At 45.3% G+C, this 11,310-nt stretch overlaps 1 protein-coding gene across 2 annotated transcripts in view; it reads right to left on the minus strand.

Annotated features, from left to right (window-relative positions):
• LOC134948702 (bromodomain-containing protein 4-like) overlaps positions 1–9,662 on the minus strand; it is a 49,846-nt gene extending 40,184 nt beyond the window's left edge. The window contains exons 1-2 of one of the 2 annotated variants that reach the window (XM_063936872.1): positions 9,394–9,662; positions 1,772–1,895 (exon numbers count right to left, since the gene is read on the minus strand). The gene's annotated coding sequence lies outside the window, so the exon portion shown is untranslated. The remainder of the gene's footprint in view (positions 1–1,771; positions 1,896–9,393) is intronic. The other variant, XM_063936873.1, reaches the window with a different exon arrangement.
• Positions 9,663–11,310: the final 1,648 nt, after the last annotated feature.

Here is an 11,310-nt window from a genome sequence, read left to right on the forward strand (position 1 = left end):
CCTGTTTTTGGTATGATCAGCACAGAGGACACGTGGACACTCGCTTAGGTTAGAGGAGAGGAGATTCTGCACAATGCGGCGTAAAGGTTTTTTCACAGTAAGGACAATACGTGTTTAGAATTCCCTGCCTGACGGACTCAGTCAACACCTTTAAGAATGGGTTAGATAAATTCCTAATGAATAAGGATATCCAGGGTTATGGTGCGTAATCACGCACTACAGTTACTATAAAAAGAGGAATAAAACACTACGGCTGATATCAGCATCAGACAAAATTTAGACCAAAATAATCCTGCATAGGAGACCACAAATAGGTTGAACACGATGGACAATTGTCTTTTTTCATCCTTAGATACTATGTTACAAGTCAAAGAAAAAAATGACCATCCGACCACTTTCTTAGCTTACGCTGCCTAAACAGTTAAAAGATATACAGTATCACAATGATGGATTTTATTTTATACTATGTAGAGATTGATATGTATTATTTGTTTTTCTCCAAATAAATTGACTTAAGCCCTGTTTACTAGTGCAAAATTTAAGTTTTTCCTTTATTTTCTGCTCCTATATATGTGAAAACTATTCTTTTTCCTCAAAGTAACATTCATTTTCTGTACGTTTCTGTCACTAGGAACGAAGTCAAAAGGTAAAGGCCAAACCATAAGAGGCCGGGGGAGGGGACGATTGGTAGCGCATGATCTGCAGGCTGGCGTGAAAGTATATACACTGGTCATCCATTATAAATGTTGTAAGACCTCAGTTAAAAAAGTCTAAGCTGTAAATTTACAATTGCTCCCATGTGAAGTCGAGGCGAGGCGCTAGTATTGTACAATTGTATGTGTCACTGTTCTTGCTAATCTTCTCTATTTCATAATGCTTTATTTGTTTCAATATTCCCAAAAACTGTTTTCTTTAAAAAACAAAAGTTTTTTTTTTTAGATGTGTTTGTTGCAAACTTTATGCAAAACCTTTCTTTGTTGTGTTTTTTCTTTTTAGGAAGAGTGTTTGGAAATAGTGAGTGTACAATAAACATATACAATAACATATGTAATATGCCCTATATACTTACATGCAGCTAGAGTATACATATGTACAGGGGTGTAGCCAGAACTTTGTGGGCACCATAGCAAAATTTTGAAGGGGCCCCTGTCTCAATGCTTCTAGAGAGACACCTCTCCGCAGCAGTTGTTAATGTTATGCTTCATAATAGTGTCTTAGTTCATTTTCTAAACCACAGTAGTGCCCTAATTAATGTTATGCCCTATGGTAATGCTCTGGTTCACATTATGTCACATTATAGGGCTGCCAGTATACATTGTGCAACACAATACTTCCAATTCACATTATGACATACAATGTCCTCAGTTCATTTTATGCCACACTATAGTACCTCTGTTTCATCAATGCTACATTACAGTGCCCCATTTCATATTATGTAACATTATAATGCCATCCAGTTCATTTACTGTATACAACATTAGAATGAGCAGGCCTAGGGTCATAACTAGGTATATTGTAGGCCCCAAGGCAAAAGTTTGTAAGGGCCCGATGTACCACCCTATAGTGAAAAATGTATATTTATACATGTAACTGTGAAAAGGAAGGCAGGCCCCTCTTAGCTCTGGGCCCCATAGCAGCTGCACTCCATGCACCTATGGTAGCTATGCCCTTGTATATGTATGACCTACTGTATATAACTATCTTGTATGAATCTTATACATGCACTGATACACCAGTAACAAGAGAAAATGTTTTACCCTAGGACACTTACATGTGACCTGCCAGTTTATGCTTCAACAAACCACTGTTTGGTTCCTACATACAGTATGAATCCGACTGTCATCAGATGATATGATGACTATCTGGTAGTCTGGAGAAACAGCACATGAACTCACCTAAAAGAAGGACAAGAGTACAAGATTACACTTCTGCTGCAGGAGCAACTACAATATAATCCTATATAAACATAGTCCTGATGCGGCGGCAGCAGTAGTCTGGAAATGGAGATGTTATAACTAGCAGGGGTTGTACATAGAAGGAATATCGTATAAAAGAAATTATTTTGTTAGATGTTTGCTTTGCCTTTGCTAACATTATTATTATTATTATCCTTTATTTATATGGCGCAACAAGGGTTCCACAGTGCCCTATTACAGAGTACATAAGCGAATAATCAAAAACAGGAAAACAGCAACTTACAGTTGATGACAATATAGGACAAAGTACAGGGTAAATAAACATAGCTGCATCAGCAGATGACACTGGAATAAGTATCCGGTGGCTGAAGACTGCTGGATTTGGTGCAGTTGTAGATCATTAAAGTAAGAAAAAGGACAAGCACATGAGGGAAGAGGACCCTACTCATGACAGCTTACATTCTAAAGGGGAGAGGTAGACACAGAGGCATCACCGGGTGTGGTGACACCCGGAGCGCACTCTGTATTATCGCCCCCACGCCCTCGCTCAGCCCGCTGGAGTCGCGGGTATCTGGAAATGGGGCATGGCCTAATTTAAAAGGGGGAGTGACCTCGCTGACCTTTTCTCCTTCGTTCCGGGGGCATGTCCAGCTTCCCCGTAGATGCTGGCTGCCCCCGGAGACTGGTCAGCTTGAGGTGCCGACTCTTATCTGTGACAGGAGCCGAGTGCTGCAGGAGAGTATCTCACTGCAGCACTCGGCTCCTGTCACTAAAGAAGAGCTGGCACTTTGGTGTCACCCCTTCCAAGGGGGATACCCGGGTGTGGGCCACACCCGCCTTCTGACACCACTGGGTAGACATACGGGTGACATAGATGTGGTACATAGAGAGCGTGGAACAGAGGGTTAGGATGAGATTTGGCTGGGTTTGGTGAAGAAGTGGGTTTTGAGAGCCCGTTTGAAGTTTTGTAGAGAGGTGGAGAGTCTGAGGGGGAGAGGTAGAGAATTCTAGAGAAATGGAGCAGCACGTGAAAAATCTTGGGGGTAGGAGTGGGAGGAAGTAATCATAAGGCAGGAGAGTCGGCGTGCATTAGCAGAGGGAAGAGGACGGGTGGGAGTGTAAAGGGAGATAAGGTCAGAGATGTAGATGGGAGAGGAGTGGGTGAGGGCTTTGTAAGTGAGTGTGAGAAGCTTGAAATGGATTCTGAAAGGGCAGGGGAGCCAGTGAAGGTCTTGTAAGAGAGGAGAGGTGGGCGTAGTGCATTTGGTGAGGAAAATGAGCTGGGCAGCAGCATTGAGGATAGATTGGAGTGGAGAGAGGTATTTGTCAGGAATGCCAGTCAGGAGGAGATTACAGTAGTCCAGTCTGGAGATGACCAGCGAGTGGATAAGAGTCTTACGTCCTAGAAGACACTGGGGTCCACATTAGTACCATGGGGTATAGACGGGTCCACTAGGAGCCATGGGCACTCTAAGAAATCAATAGTGTGTGCTGGCTCCTCCCTCTATGCCCTCCTACCAGACTCAGTTTAGAAAATGTGCCCGGAGGAGGCGGTCACACTTTGGAGAGCTCCTGAAGAGTTTTCTACTTTTATTTTTAATGTTTGTTATTTTCAGTCAGAGCTATTTAGGCAACAGCCTGACTGCTTCGTGGGACTTAGGGGGGAGAACGGCCCAACTTCCTATAGAGTTAATGGTCCCGTTTCTCTGCTGGCAGGACACTGAGCTTCTGAGAGAGCTATTCGCAAGCCACACCATGGTGCAGCGTACCCTCCCGCAGCAAGCCGTCACCTCCTAACAGAGCCTGAAGATTGAAGAGTGGTGAGTACAGCGCCGGCGTCCCGGTTAGTGGGTCACTGGTGGGAATGCCGGCACTAGGGTAGGAGTGCAGCTTTGAGTGCAGGCTGCGCTCCAGGAATGCTCAGACAGGACACACGCTGCAGCGGGGTCCCGCTGTGAGGGACGCGCTGAGACACCCATCATACTCACACTGGCCACACTTACTAACAGGTGTTTCTACAGTTGGTTAGCACAAACTACAAAATCCTCAGGGCCAGTATAGATATTATAAAGTGCGGGAAGCCGCGCGCCATTTTAGGGGGCGGGGCTTCCCACTGAGAGGATCCAGCGGCTCTCCAGCGCCATTTCCCTCTGCAGTTCAGACACAGCAGCATTACAAGGGACGCGCAGCTCCTCTGACAAGACCCCAAGTCTCCTCAGTGGTACCCGGGGGTCTTAGTGAGGGTGGGGAGCAGTGTACATATTATAAGCACTACTTGGGTGCTTGGTTGTTGCGACCCAGCTTAGTTTTACTACTGTTACAGGGTCGCTGTGTGGCCGGCTCTGAAATCTGTGTCTCTCTGAGACTCTGCCTACATATACTGTGTTTTCACCTATTGTGTGTGTGTGTGTGTGTGTGTGTGTGTGTGTGTGTGTGTGTGTGTGTGTGTGTGTGTGTGTGTGTGTGTGTGTGTGTGTGTGTGTGTGTGTAGGTGTCCCTTTACAATCATGTCCAGGCACTGTAAAAAGAAAAAGAGATACTTCCTAAGGCGCTGCAAAAGAGCAGCAAATAGACAGTACCAGATAGGACACCAACCTATAAATACAATATGTAGCAAAGAAAAAGGTACAATCTCACTTTTTGCGCTCCAATTGTCCCTTCACTTGAGTTGTCCTCACACCGATATCAGGGTTTACATGGAACAAAGAATTAAACATATCATAGTGTAATACTGTATATGCACAAAGTCCTTTCCACTGTGTTAACGAGGAATAAAAGTGATGGAGAACAGTCCCAGAAGAGATCAGACGTCCACCTTCTTATAGGGTCACCAAAGTGATGTGATGGGGACTTGACAGATTTCTTACATGTATGCTTACTTGTATCAATGTGATAGAACACACATAAAGGTTTCTTTAATGAAGATGATGTTCTTCTTAAACCATATGATGCGGATGGATACCACTCATGCAGTATTGTATGAAAATTAAAAAAGGGGAGGCGAATTAGGGCAAACCAAAACCCTTTTTATTTCTTAAAAAATACAAACAGACAAACAGTCATACCCAAATTGGGAAACAGAGATGGACTTCAGCTGACAGAGTAAAATCCGGAATTTACAATGTCATATGTTCCCCTCAGTGGATAAACTGGTTTAAAACATCAATGTAACACTGTATCAACGTGTTTCGACGCACGGCGGCGTCTTTATCAAGATTAGACAGTGTGTTTAGCACTGGCGTGCAGCCTCTCACATAGGGTCAGCTAGATGTCCAGCTGACCCTACGTGAGAGGCTGCATGCCAGTGCTAAACACACTGTCTAATCTTGATAAAGACGCCGCCGTGCGTCGAAACACGTTGATACAGTGTTACATTGATGTTTTAAACCAGTTTATCCACTGAGGGGAACATATGACATTGTAAATTCCGGATTTTACTCTGTCAGCTGAAGTCCATCTCTGTTTCCCAATTTGGGTATGACTGTTTGTCTGTTTGTATTTTTTAAGAAATAAAAAGGGTTTTGGTTTGCCCTAATTGGCCTCCCCTTTTTTAATTTTCATACAATACTGCATGAGTGGTATCCATCTGCATCATATGGTTTAAGAAGAACATCATCTTCATTAAAGAAACCTTTATGGGTGTTCTACCACATTGATACAAGTAAGCATACATGTAAGAAATCTGTCAAGTCCCCATCACATCACTTTGGTGACCCTATAAGAAGGTGGACGTCTGATCTCTTCTGGGACTGTTCTCCATCACTTTTATTCCTCGTTAACACAGTGGAAAGGACTTTGTGCATATACAGTATTACACTATGATATGTTTAATTCTTTGTTCCATGTAAACCCTGATATCGGTGTGAGGACAACTCAAGTGAAGGGACAATTGGAGCGCAAAAAGTGAGATTGTACCTTTTCTTTGCTACATGTCCAGGCACTGTGTTTCTTGTATAGCTGAATGTCTCCCATTCAGTAACCAGTGGAGTAACTACTGCCCCCACGGCCCCCGCGGTGGCTTGGAGGCGCAGGGCCGCGGGGGGGCACCGCCACTGATTTAGCGCAGATTGACATGCGGATGAGCCGTCCGCATGTCAATCTGCTGTCTCCCTCCTTCCCTCCGCTGATGATGCTGCTGTTGCTGGCTTGCTGCTTCTTGAGGGGAGGAGAGCACGCAGTGTGCGCCTCTCCTGCCCCTCTGTGTCTACTTTCAATTTGGCGCCGGCCCGTGAGCCAATCAGAGCTCGCGGTCCGGCAGCCAAGGCTCCTGATTGGCTGCCGGACCGCGAGCTTTGATTGGCTCACGGATCGGCGCCTAATTGAAAGTAGACACCCGCACTGCCGGAGACTGAGCTGAGGAGCAGGAGAGGCGCACGCTGCGCTCTCCTCCCCTAACACTAAAACACAGGGCGGCAGCACCGCGGTAAGGAGGGGGGGGGGGACACAGGACATATGTAACTGGCACTGGGGGCATATCTGAATCTGGCACTGGGGATATATCTGGCATTAGGGGGCATTTCTGTATCTGGCATTGGGGGTATTTATGTATCTGGCACTAGGGGCATATCTAGCACTGGGGGCATCTCTGTATCTGGCATTTGGGGGCATTTATGTATCTGGCACTGGGGGAATATCTGGCATTGGGGAAAATTTATGTATCTGGCACTGGGGGCATATCTGAATCTGGCACTGGGGGCATATCTGGCATTGGGGCATTTATGTATCTGGCACTGGGATCATCTCTGTATCTGGCACTGGGGGCATATCTGGCACAGGGGGCATATATGGTACTGTGGGGGCATTTCTGTATCTGGCACTGGGGGCATAACTGGCACTGGGGGGACAGGTGTATCTGGCACTGGGGGCATCTCTGTATCTGGCACTGTGGGGCAATGTGCACCTGGCACTGTGGGTGAATATCTGGCACTGGGGGCATATGTGGCACTGGGAGCACAGCCCTAGCAACAAGCATTACCCCCTGGTTACAAGCACAACACCCAGCTCATGAAACCCCTGGCAACGCGTATGACACCCTGAGCATGACAACCCCTGGCACTGTGTATGGAACCAAGAGCATGAAATCCCTGGCAATGAGCAGGTAATTTAAAAGTAATTATAAGCCTTACTATAGGTCTTAATGTGTAATGGGTATTGCGGTGTGTGTGGCATAGTGTATCACAGGCATTATGGTGTGTGGTATACTATATCATGGACATTGTGGTATGTGGTATAATGTCTCGGACATTGCAGTGTGTGGCATCATTTATAATGGGCATTGCGGTGTGTGGCATAATATGTCACAGGCATTACGGTGTGTGGTATAATGTGTCAGGGGCATTACGGTGTGTGATATAATGTGTCAGGGGCATTACTGTGTGTGGCATATTGTGTAATGGGCATTATGGTGTGTGGCATTATGTCTAAGGGCCATTGCAGTGTGTGGCATAATGTGTAAGGGGCATTACTATAAGGAGGAAAAATTACAAATAATATAAGGGACATGAATCAGGATTATTTTTTTTCCCCTGTAGTGGCCAATGTCTCGGCGTGCAGGTTGCAAAACTGGGGTATAAGGAATACTTAACCTGTATTGTAACGCCCCTTTCAGTGAAGCCGCACCCATTTTAGTGAGACCACGCCCCCTTTTCCGGCGCAGCGCGCACATCTTCACCTTTATAGTGCCGTTTATGGGGGGGGGGGGGGGGGGGGGGGCGCCAGATAATTTTTAGGCTTTGGGGAGAAAAATTCCTAGTTACGCCACTGTCTGTAACACATGTTGGTTGTGAAAATATAAGTCACTAACTGATTTTTGTTTACACTTACTAACAATCAAGGTTTGACAACCACACTATTTGATAGAAGCAAATGTAAAATAACCTTTACAAGCATTTTGCTTAGCAGTATCTGCTGAATGACATTTAGCTTCCTAACATTTTTTTTAAACAACCAACATTTTTTTGTTAAACAAAACATACCCACGTACTTTTTTTTATTTTTAACATTTTATTTGTGCGCTACACGCATAAACATATGTTGAAGAACAGCAACACCATCTTTTTATTTTCAAGTTTTGCAAATTCTGCTCCATTTGTATACTTATTGAAACAAATATTCACACATAATTCTTTAAAGTAAGGAATGTCAATAAAAGCAAAGAAACAATAATATGTAGTGTTTGACCACTTCAGAATCAAAAAAACACTTCTTTTTTTTTTGATAAAAATGTTACTGTTGTTTCCGAATTAAAATATTTTAACTCCAAAAAAAGTGTGTTTGTTAAAACATATACCAATAATTGCTGTAGTGCAGGGTTTAGAGCAGAGGTTCTCAAACTCGGTTCTCGGGGGCCCACACAGTGCATGTTTTGCAGGTCTCCTCACAGAATCGCAAGTGAAATAATTAGCTTCACCTGTGGATCTTTTAAAATGTGTCAGTGAGTAATTAATACACCTGTGCACCTGCTGGGTTACCTGCAAAACATGCACTGTGTGGACTCCCGAGGACCGAGTTTGAGAACCTCTGGTCTAGTTGAATATATTTGAACACAGTTATGGGCATTAGTCAATGTTTGAAGAAAAACACTTTGGTGTCTTTAAGATAATAGTTGCTAAACTACCACAAGATCATTTGACCAATTAAGTGATGATTGAATTGATTTGCAGTTGTTGAGTAGTTTCTTTAATTTGGGTGCAGGAAAGTAGGTTGTGCAGTTTTTAAGGGAAAAACACTGTTAGCAAAAAATGCAACATCAGAAACATGTATACGAAAATTGCATACATTTGTAATATGTACGCAAAAATTGCGATTATTAGGATGGTTTTTGCAATATTTGCACATTTCACAAGGCCACCTTTTTGTTAAATTAAATTAGTGTTGCAGTTTTTCCATTTGAGCGTGCTTTCGCAATTTTGCTTTTGCTCGCAATTTTTGATATTTTGTAATTTTTGCAATCCTTACTGAATTTGCCCCATCATACGTGCATAGGAACCTACAGCTAACCCACAAGATCTGCCCACTGGACATGGTCATTACAAAAGTTCTACTACAGACATAGGGGGTCATTCCGAGTTGATCGCTCGCTAGCTGTTTTTAGCAGCCGTGCAAACGCATAGTCGCCGCCCACAGGGGAGTGTATTTTCGCTTTGCAAGTGTGTGAACGCCTGTGCAGCTGAGCTCTGCAAAAACATTTTGTGCAGTTTCTGAGTAGGTCTGAACTTATAGGCCCTACACACTGGCCGATAATCATCAAAGATATGAACGAGACTTCCGGTGGGTGGAGCATCGTGATGGCCGCATTTTACTGATGTCTCTGTCTCCCTGGGGTAGAATCTGCTTCCATCATACAGCAGATCTCACACAAACAAAGCAATATCTAGCAGAGTTTGGGGTGGAGGCTCAACTCTGCCTAATAAACTAACTATCGGGGAGTTCGGAGCAGTTATCCACTGGAATCCAGCCTGCTAAATCTGAGGCCTACCTGTCTCCCAGTGGCGTGGCCCGGCGCCATTACCGACCCTGTTGCTTTCCTAGAGCTGGGCCTGCTTTCCCTTCCTGGACCCCACCACACACTGGAAACCTTGCCAGGATTCTCTGCCGGCCATCCTGTACACTGAAGGGGACAGGGAGCAGCTCGATGGGGAGAGAGACGGGACCTTACTGAATGCGGAGCATGCCACGTGAGCTGTACTCCGCTCACACTGCCGTGAACGCTCTGACCGGACGCGCATTGCTGGCTACCCCGAGTGCCGCGATTGGGAGGATCGTGAACCCCGCCTGGACAACCGAGGCTTGTCGCTGCTGCCGCGCCGAGTGGAGAAGGGATCGGAGCTGCGGGACCGAACGCCGGGCGTCTACTGAGAGCCGGTGCTGAGCCTGCCTTACAACTATCGAGGCCGCCTTGCACCCTGACCTGTTCTGGAGGCCAAACCGACGGAGAGCCGAAGCCGCGGGGAGGGACACCATACCCCCGTACATCTTGGGTGGACTGTCTCGTGACTGCGGCACTTCTGCCCACTACATTTATTATGACATCTGGTCTACAGCGCGATGCTGGGGGCTCCGCTACTACGGGAGATCACCTCATCATAGCAGTGGTGTGACCGGGACAGTGGTGACCAGTTTCATCAGAGAGCGAGAGAGAGGGGACTTTGCTAGCCAGCAACTGGAAGACTGCCTAATTAGGACACAATCTCAATGGTGAAATACCTATTCAGGTAGTGCTGGTGTCTGTGCTGAAAAAGAGGACCTCTTAAAGAAGTGACAGGACTCTCCTTATACTAGTTCTGTGTTAATGACATTGGTTTCATTCCTTTCCTTCATCCTTCCTAGTGTTCCTCCATACCTCTTCTAGAATATCCTTTCTTTCTCTTTCTACATCTTTCCTTTCTAATTTAACTTCCATTTTCTGAGCACTGCCATATCTCCTCGTTTATCCAGCACCAGTTAGAGTGCTAGTTTTTTACTTTTTACTTTCTTATCAGTCTGTTCATTTGGTAATACGGTGCATGTCTGCCATCTAGTGGCATTTGAGGTACATCACGAGATGACTTTACTATTGCTCATATACCTGTATACTCAGGGCAGATTTAATATATAAAATGCAATACCATAGCACAAACGGGCTCACTACTTCAGATTTATTCTGATGCACTTCTATACTTTGTATATTGTGCTTCTTCCCTTACCCTACTGCAGTTCCCTGCCTCATAAGTGTTTGGTACCTAGTTTTGTCAACTATACTATAGAAAAGCAACGGTGCCATCTTGTGGTGCAAGACTGTAACATCACAATCCCTACAAGAAGGTGTTTGTCAGCTGCTGCATTTTTCATTTAATTTTAATTTCTGCTGCTGGGTACACTGGGCTCCACAAGGATTGGACAGTGGGGTGTAGAGTAGGATCTTGATCCGAGGCACCAACAGGCTCAAAGCTTTGACTGTTCCCAGAATGCACAGCGCCGCCTCCTCTATAACCCCGCCTCCCTGCACAGGAGCTCAGTTTTGTAAGTTGGTGCTACAGTAAGCAGGCACTTAACAGAGGGGCTGCTCCAAGCAGCCCTAAGAAAAGCTTTTTATGAGGTAAAGGGGTCAGGATACTGTCGTACCTGGACGACTAGTTAAATCTGGCAAATTCCCCAGAACTTCTCCTGTGTCATCTGGATATGACGGTCCGGTTTCTACAAGCCCACGGGTGGCTAATCAACTGGAAGAAATCTTCCCTGGTCCCTGCTCAGAGCATGGTGCACCTGGGAGCGCTATTGGACACTCACAACCAGCGGTTGTTCTTGTCTCAGGAGAAAGTCCTGAAGCTTCAGGACAGGATTCGTTGCTTCCTTTCTCGTCCACAAGTGTCGATACATTCGGCAATGCAGGTGCTGGGCCTCATGGTCTCAGCAT

This window comes from Pseudophryne corroboree, chromosome 8, assembly GCF_028390025.1.
Source record: "Pseudophryne corroboree isolate aPseCor3 chromosome 8, aPseCor3.hap2, whole genome shotgun sequence".
Lineage (NCBI taxonomy): Eukaryota > Metazoa > Chordata > Amphibia > Anura > Myobatrachidae > Pseudophryne > Pseudophryne corroboree.